Below are 8,631 nucleotides of genomic sequence, written 5' to 3'. Positions count from 1 at the left end.
AGGTCACACAGTGAGGAAGACACAGGCGGATTCCAACCTCCGTCTGGCCAAGTTGGGCCTACAGACCCAGCAACATTAGCCCACACCAGGCCCTTTCCCCACACCAGACCATCCTTCTTGCTAGAGAAGTCCAAGGCAGGTCAGCTGTGCTGCTGGGCATGTCACACCGGGGCTGGGCACAAGTAGTCCAGATGGGCCAGCAGGCCCCGGCAGGAGGGAAACGGGCACAGTGCAGGTCCCCGAGGCCGATCTGGACCTGGACGTCCTTGCTGCCTGCCCCAGGGTCTGCAGCCAGTTTGAATCCTGCTTTGCTCCTCACTGACGGTGTGGTTTACCCTTGTCCCTGGCCTCCCTTTCCTGGAGCAAAATAACTCCTCATGGGGCAGCTGTGATAATGCAGTGCAGTCACATAGATACCGGCCCAGCTCAGGGCCTCTCCCTGGCCCCCTTCTGCCAGCCCCCACTCCCTCTCTCCACCCTCCTGTCCTCCCTTTGGTCTCTGTTCCCTCTGCATCACCACCTGTGGGACTCTACTCTAACTAACTCTCTCTCCATCTTGAGCGTGATCTTCCTCTATGCTGACATTAGGCCTCTGTCTCTCTCTCTCATCTACATCTGTCTCTATTTGCCTCCCACCTCTTCCTTTTCCTCCCTCCTTGGGATCAGAGGAGGACATAGCCCACTTCAGCTCCTTCTGGCTCCAAGCTGTCCACCAGCGCAGCCCCTTTCCCTCCAGCTGGCACGCCTTCCTCCCCACCTTCCTCAAAGCAGCCTCCACTCCAGGTGTATTGTGGGAAGCTGGGGACCTTGGGACAGGCCTGCTGAGGACAGAGCCCTGCAGCCTCCCAGGATTTGAGAGGAGGTGCCAGAAGAAGGGAAGTGGGAATCTTGCTAAGGAGAAGGCCTCACATTTGTCCATCCCTTTGCATCCTTTCTGCCCACTCTGAGCGGTGCAGCTCCTGAAGCAGCCCAGGCATTTGCAGCTCCTCCGCCTGCCCCATCTTCCTCTCCAGAGGTGGAAATCTACAGAGAAACCTCACCCCAGCACCCAGAAGCCCTCTCAGGCTGCAGACCATACTCACCCCAGTACCCAGGAGCCCTCCCAGGCTGCAGGCCATAGCTACCAGAGCCGGGGATTATAAGAGTGGCCATCTTATACGTGCACCCATATGCATGTGCACGAGCGCGCGCGCACACACACACACACATTTAATTTTTAGAACAAAGAATGACTGTGGTATGTGTATTTTTTCAGTATGAGCACCTCAGGTGCAGCCACCACCCATCTGTCATTGGAAGTTGCATGTTTTTATACGATGCCAACCAAGTTTCCGAGAAGCTTCCAGACTAAGACAGACTAGGAAGAAAGGCCTGGTAATCAACTCCTGAAAATTTGCCAGTGAAAGCCCTATGGATCACAACTGTCTGAACCAAAAGCAATCATGGGGATGGCGCAGAACCAGGCAGTGTTTCACTCTGTTGTACATGGAGTCGCCATGAGTCAGAGCCAACTCAACGGCAGATAACGACCACAACAACTATTTTCCAACTGTGCTAAAGGATTCGCCATGAAAACTAGCATCCCCACTTCCTCAATTCACCTTCCCAAAGGCAACCAGTGAGCAGCTTCTTGGGACTCCTTCTAGAGACCATGAGTCCAGAATTCACATATTTATGGGTACATATTCCTGCAATTTCCCCACAAAATGGCAGCATTCTTTACACCCAGTTGCACTTACTTTTTTCACTTAACAGCTGACCGTGAAAATTGTTCCAAATCAAAACACTTAGACCTACTTCATTCTTTTACGTAACAGCTTTGTTAGATATAATTCATATACTACAAAATCCACTCTTTAAATGTATACAATTCAGTGGTTTCTAGTATATTCACAATGTTGTACAACCATCACCACTATCTAATTTTAGAGCACGTTCATCACTCCCAAAAGAAATTATGTATCTATTAGCAGTCACTCACCTTCATCCCCTGATCTCACCCCTTGGCAACCACTGATCTACTTTCTGTCTCTATGGATTTGCCTATTCAGGACATTTCATATAATCAGAATCACATATTAGTGACTGGCTTCTTTCATTTAGCATAATATCTCCAAGGTTCATCCATGTTGTGGTGTGTATCAAAATGTCATTCCTTTTTATGGCCGACTAATATTCTGTTGTATGGATATACCACATTTTGTTTATCTCCTTGTTCTTTTTAATGGCAGTAGAGTATTTCACTGATGGATGTACCTTACTTTACCAGTCTCCTGCCATGGGCATTTAGGGTGTTTTTAGTCTTTTACTACTACAGATAGTGCTGCAGTTAATTTCCTTGTGTTTTTTGCAAATGTACCTGTAAGAAACGTCTACAAGTATCAGATGGAATTACTTGATCAAAAGAGTGTAGACTTTACATCTTATTATATATTACCAACTGTGCTCCAAAGAGGGCATATGTGGAGGTGACATTTTGCCTACACTCTTGCCAAACCATTTATCAAAAAAGTTTAAATCCTCCCCATCAGTTGGGTAAGGTGCTATCTCATTGTGATTTTCACTTGCATTGCTTTTCTTCTGAATGAAGTTGAATGCCTTTTCATTCTGAGCTGTCCGTTTCTCTATTGGGTCACTGATCAACATCATTGATTTGTAGGAGCTCTTTATATATGGAAGAAATTAGCCTTTTATCTGACCTGTATGTTGCAAAAATTTTCCACAGTTAATCGTATTGCTTTTTTTCTGTCCAGAAATTTTTAATTTTTATGTACGCAAATGTATCAAGCTTCTCTCTTATGGCTACTGGAGTTGTGTCTTTCCCAGAAATCTTAGAAGATTATAAAAAGTAGCCAACATCTCTGCCTACATCAGAGGAACCATACAAATCAACAGATGATTCTGGCATAAGTGCTGTGAGTGGGGAGCCTACTGGGCATGTAACCCAGACGTGGGGTGTGGGACACCTTCCTTGGGGGGGTGATGTCTGAGCTGAAACTGAAGAGTGAGTGGGTATTGGCAGGCAGAGGGAATGGGATGGAAAAGCTCTGTAGTCATCTGAGGGAATTGAGAGATGTTTGGTGTCCTGAGTGTGGAAACAGAGTGAGGACCAGCAGGCTGGACGACGTTCAGTTCTAAGCCTGAGGGCAGTGGGGAGACAGAATGTTTTCCTCACAGGGTCACCTGGCTCCATTTGCTTTTGGGAAGATTCTGCAAGACTAGAAGATCTGAGAGGAGGTAAAGGCCACCAAGGCTCAGGTGAAGGTTGGACAGGACAGAGCCCGGGAGTGGGCAAATAGAGAGAGGATCTGGACTTAGCCTTGCAGGGATGGATTGCGGGGAGAGGGGAGAGCTTGAAGTCCAGGTTCTCAGGGAGCCCCCCATATGTCTGTCATCTCCTTGATATTCCCCAGAATCCACTTCTCCTAGGTCCAGTGGACAGTCTGGCTGTGCATGGTCTATATCAGCCCCAGGCAGCCAAGAGCTCATTGGGCAGCCAGTGCTGGGATGGACAGGTGACGGGAGGAAGGCAGCCTCCCCAGCTTTGTGGGATGAAGTGTTTGGTACTGAGAGTCCCTTGAAACTTAGTGGTGGTGCTAGGCTGGTGCCCTGGTCCTGCCCCCTCTGCCCCACTCCCACGGTAACCAAGACTAACTCTTCCTCCTAAAGTGCCCCTTCTCTTTGTCTGTCTGCCTGTCTCTGTCTCTTTTCTGTCCTTCTGTCTTTCCATCTATCTCTTTCTACATCTCTGGCACACTCCGTCTCACTCAATCTCTGTCCTACTGTCTCTCTTTCTCTCTCTGAGTGTCTCTCTCTACATATACACATCTCTCTGGCTCTTTCTCTGACTCTTTCTCTGTCCTCCTCTTGCTCTCTTCCCTTTCAGAACTGCCTTCCTAGATGTGGAAACTATTCACCTTGGGAACATCAGGCTGGGCAGGGTTGTGTGCTCATGACCCAGCAGGCACCACCTGGGACTCGGGAGACTCCAGTGCTGGCTGGCAGCTCCAGAGTCTGCTCTGACCGCCTCCTCTCGACAGCCCTTCTCTCCTGCCCAATCCATCTAACCGCAGGGCCTCATGGCCACAACTCCAGATGTGGCCAGTAGGGGGTGGGCTTTACCTCAGTGGGATTGGAAAGATGGACACTTTTCCACACAGAGGTCCTCACTCTCTACAGACCTTGTTCCTAGGCCTCTGGTCACCAAGCATTCCCCTCACCAGTCTAGAAGTTCCACTGCCAATGATTCAGGGCCTAAAGAAGAACAAACCCTTGCTAACCATTCCCAGCATTAAATATATCAATCATCCACACCCTAGTATGAATGAGTCGACAGCTCCTTTCTCTACCTCCAGCTAGGTGGATGAAGCCTAATGAGACTCCATCAGTCCATTTTTATAGAAGGAGAGGTGTGGAAAGAGAAGTAGAGTAAGAGACCCCAGAGAAGGCAGGTGGGGCAGAAGATTTGAGGGGAGGTGCCAGAGGAAGGGAAGTGAGAATTTTGCTAAGGAGAAGTCTTCACATTTGTCCGTCCCTTCACAGTCACAGAAAGTCACCAAGTCCTCACATTGCCCTGTTTTCCAGATGGGGGAACTGAGGCCCAGAGAGAAGGGGCTTGCTCTAGAGCATACAGAATAGTCAGGTCTCCTAACTCCAAATACAGGAGCCCTGCCCTGCCACTTGCTTGTGCCCAGCCCCGTCACTATTGTCCCCCATCCTCAATCCCACAAACAGCCAGGTCCCTCCTCCTGAGGATTTCTGAGGAAGGAAGGAAGGCCCTAATCATAAATTAGAGAGGAGCCCTAATTTATGATTTTCTGGTGGCTTCCTTCCTCCCATGTCCTCCTTTTAGCTCAGGTCCTAGTTCCGTGAGGAAAGAATGAGCTGGGTGAGAAGGGCAGCTCCATGGAGCATAAATAACTCTGCCAGGCAGCTGCAGACTGTCCTGGCCCCCCCAGTGCCTCTGCCCTGACCCAGCGGGGCATCCCCTGCTCTGAGACCCAAGGGCAGCAGGGCCGGACCTCTGGATCAAAGGCGTAGAGTGCGGGCATTGTTCCCCAACCTGGAAGCTCTCAGGGAAGGCCCGGCCCTCCGGCCCTGCCCTTTGTCTGGGCAGCAGCTTTGAAGGCCACTGACGTGTACAGGGCCCCTTCCCTTTCATGGCATCCAGGCACTGCCCTGGCGGCCATCATGCCTGGGCCTCCTGGGGGCTGCCGCCAAGGGCTCTGGGCCCTCTCACTCCTCTTAGGCTCTTCCTTACCTTTAGAATGGACACTATATTGGCACCTCTCAGATGGAGGCCTGGGGCTCACAGAAGCTGGTGTGCGAGCAGGGCTGATAGTATGGGGCAGCCTGAGCCAGGGAGGCTGCCCAGGGGGACACATCCAGTGGGGAGAAAGGAGCAACCAGCCATGGGAGGAAAGAGACCCTTAGCGCTGCCTGCTGTGGGAGTTCACAGGAGAAGGAGGCTGTGGCCCGGGTTTGTTTGCTGTGAAGAGAAAAGTATTTCCTGTTTGGAACAGACCAGGGTGGACATGTCCGTGAATCTGCAACAGAAGAGGCTGCGGTTCCTAGACCCGGACCCAGAACCCGGAAGGGTGTGTGTGTGTGTGTGTGTCTGTGTGTCTGTGTGTCTGTGTGTCTGTGTACAAGTCCATGACCCTGTGTGGCCCACACATGTGTGGCTCCAGGTCTGTGTACGTGTCCATGAGTTCTCTCAGAAAACAGTAAGGCCCACCTAAATCTGAGCAAAATTCTCTCTCCTCCCAAAGAAACCCCCACTGAGGGTCTCCGCGGAGGGAAGCAGTGTGACCTGCTAGGTAAGTGCACAGGCTAGCACCCTCATTCACTATCTGTGGCCCTCAGGCGAGCCCCTCCTCCCCCTGAGCCCATACCTCGGGACAATGAGGGCTGCCTCTGGGACAGAGACAACGCAAGCAAAGTGCTTAGCACAGCGCCTGGCACAGGGTCAGCCCTCAGGAAACGGAAGCTGCTGTCGTTGTTGGCGGTTGTGGTCTGGTCTTGGCAGCAGCACAGACCAGGCCCCCAGGGAGGAGGCCCCACCCGCAGGGACAGGCCCCGAGACCTCCAGCCAGCCAGCCCCTCTCTTCCTCATCTCAGCAAACACTGAAACCTCAAATGACCCTGCCCTCTGCTCTGGGAAAGAAGAGGCCGAGGACCAGAAAGCAGAATGAATGTCACCAGGAAAGTGTATCCTTAAAGGGGGCTTCGGGTTGTGCCCCAGAACCACCGCAGGGCGACCTGACGCTTTTACACTTCCCCAGAAGCATGGACTCTTGAGCCAGAAGGGATCTTTTAAAGTCGCAATGGCTCATTTTTTTCAGGCAAGGAAATGAGGCTTAGAGAGGGGAAATGACTTGTTCTGGGCCACACAGCATCTAGGTGGTTGCTTGGATATTGACACCCAGGCCTGTGGGGCGCTAAGCTTGTGTGATAACCATTAGACTACACCGCCACAGGTTTGGCTGTAATTATAAATAAGCAAACACTTCGGCCTCAGCAAGTACAGGACCTCTGTGAAGTCAAAATGTCAATAATAGCTTTTATTAGAGGGCCCCTTTGTTGGAGAAATGCCACAGTGGCCGAAAACTCCGAGTTTGGTGGCGCTAGGAAAGGAATTTGTATGCCGTTATGAACATCTCAGACATGTTGCAAAGGGGTCCCAGACACCTCTCAGTCCCTCTGAGGCACCCCCAGGGTGGAAGCTGCTGCCCAGCACTTCTACTTCCTGAAGAGTTGTGTCCCCTTCAAAGCAGCCCCTTGGAATGATGCCTCTGTTTCGTTCGTTTTTTTTGTATCCCAATACAACTTTATTTGCAAAGACAGGTTGCAGGCCAGATTTGGTCCACTGGTCATAGTTTATTTGCCTCTGATCTTGAAGACAGTCACTTTTTTTTAAAATTGTGGCTTTATTGTGTTAACATCTATAACAAAAAGCTTTTCGTTTTAACCATTTTTAAGCATACAATTCAGTGACATTAATTACATTCACCATGTTGTACTCCTGTGGTGACAGTTTTTGATCCCAGCCCCCTGACTGAGTCCTCAGACAGGCCCCAGTTTCCTCCTGGGAATGGCCCCTCACTGGGCAACCAGAGAGACACAAAGCTGCGTTTCTTGGGAATGTCAAATAGATGGCACATAGTAGGTGCCAAACATCACATATGGAAGAGAGGGAGGCAGCTCCCCAAGGGGATAAAGTTGGCACTGTGGCAATGTCATTGGAGGAAGTAGGGAGCCCTTAGAGGGTTATGTACAGAGGGAACCGTGCGTGCCAGGGCATTGCCGTGGTATCTCAATCCCGCCCATATCCCCGTAAGGAAGGTGCAATTGTCCTCCTCCCAGAAGAGAATCGAGGCTTGAAGATGGGCAGGACTTGCCCAAGGAGCTTAGGAAGAACAGAGGCAGGGTTTGGACCCAGCTCTCACTACCTGCCTAGGCGGAGGGAGGATCAGCCTCTGGCCACAGCAGGAGCCTACTGGTCTAGGCACTCAGGACTGACCACTGCATGCCAGTCCCTGTAGAAGCGAGGTTAGAGACCATCCTGGCCTTTAGGGGTTCTGGGTCCCCTCTGATGAGAGCTGTGGCCCCTCTACATAAACAGGCACTCCTATTACGGATGCACACATCACACACATGCACACAGGTATCACAGACACTCATCACACACACACATCACACACTCTTCATGCACACATCACACACATCACAAACCCATCACACACGCTCACCATGCACACATTACACACATGCACACATCATACAAATGTACATAGGCATCACACACATCACACACATCACACACACATCACACACGTTCATCACACATGTCATGCACACTCATCAAACACACATGCTACACACTTGTATATATACACCTTTGTGGGATTCACGGAGCCCCCAGAAGCCCATTCCTGTATCCCACATGAAGAAGCTCCACTCTCAGCCAACCCTTACTGTGTTAAGATGGGGAAACCGAGGCTCAGATATACATGCTGTCTGCACCCTTTCCTAACTGTGGTTAAGAGCTCTGGAGTCAGCAGATCTGGGTTCAAATCCTGACTCTGCCACAACTACTGGAGGGTGGTTTTAGGCAGATGACATTTCCTCTCTGGGCCTCAGTTTCTTTATCTGTAAAATGGTCCATACTGCACTTAAAGGGTCTGCCCAGGGCCAGGCATCCAGTCTTTGCCTCCCAGGGGGGCTGTGAGTGCCTGGGCCTCAGTTTTCTAGTCTGTAAAATGGGGATAATTATGTCTACCTGGTCCAGAGTAGTTTGAGGACTAAATAGACGGGATGTGAGGGAAGGTGAAGTGCCCGCACACAGTGGTGCCCACTATTCACGAAACTTTTGTTGGATGGATGGGCGGACCCCGTGAGCCTTGGGCACCGAATCCCGCAAAGATGCCGACAATGGATGAGTGCCCCACATCATTCCTGCAGGCATGGCGGGGTCGGGTCCTGCAGTTTCCTAGTCTGCAACACGTGGGAAGGCACCTTCGAGGTGGCATCGCGCCCCCAAAGGGCCAAGCGGCGCAGGGCATCGGGCTCAGGTGGGCACCTGGCCGGCGTCCTGACGGGGGAGCCCAGCCCCCTAGGGCTCCTTCCGGG

The sequence above is a fragment of the Trichechus manatus genome, unplaced genomic scaffold (genome assembly GCF_000243295.1).
Source record: "Trichechus manatus latirostris isolate Lorelei unplaced genomic scaffold, TriManLat1.0 scaffold00190, whole genome shotgun sequence".
Classification (NCBI taxonomy): domain Eukaryota; kingdom Metazoa; phylum Chordata; class Mammalia; order Sirenia; family Trichechidae; genus Trichechus; species Trichechus manatus.
This window is presented reverse-complemented; position numbering follows the sequence as displayed.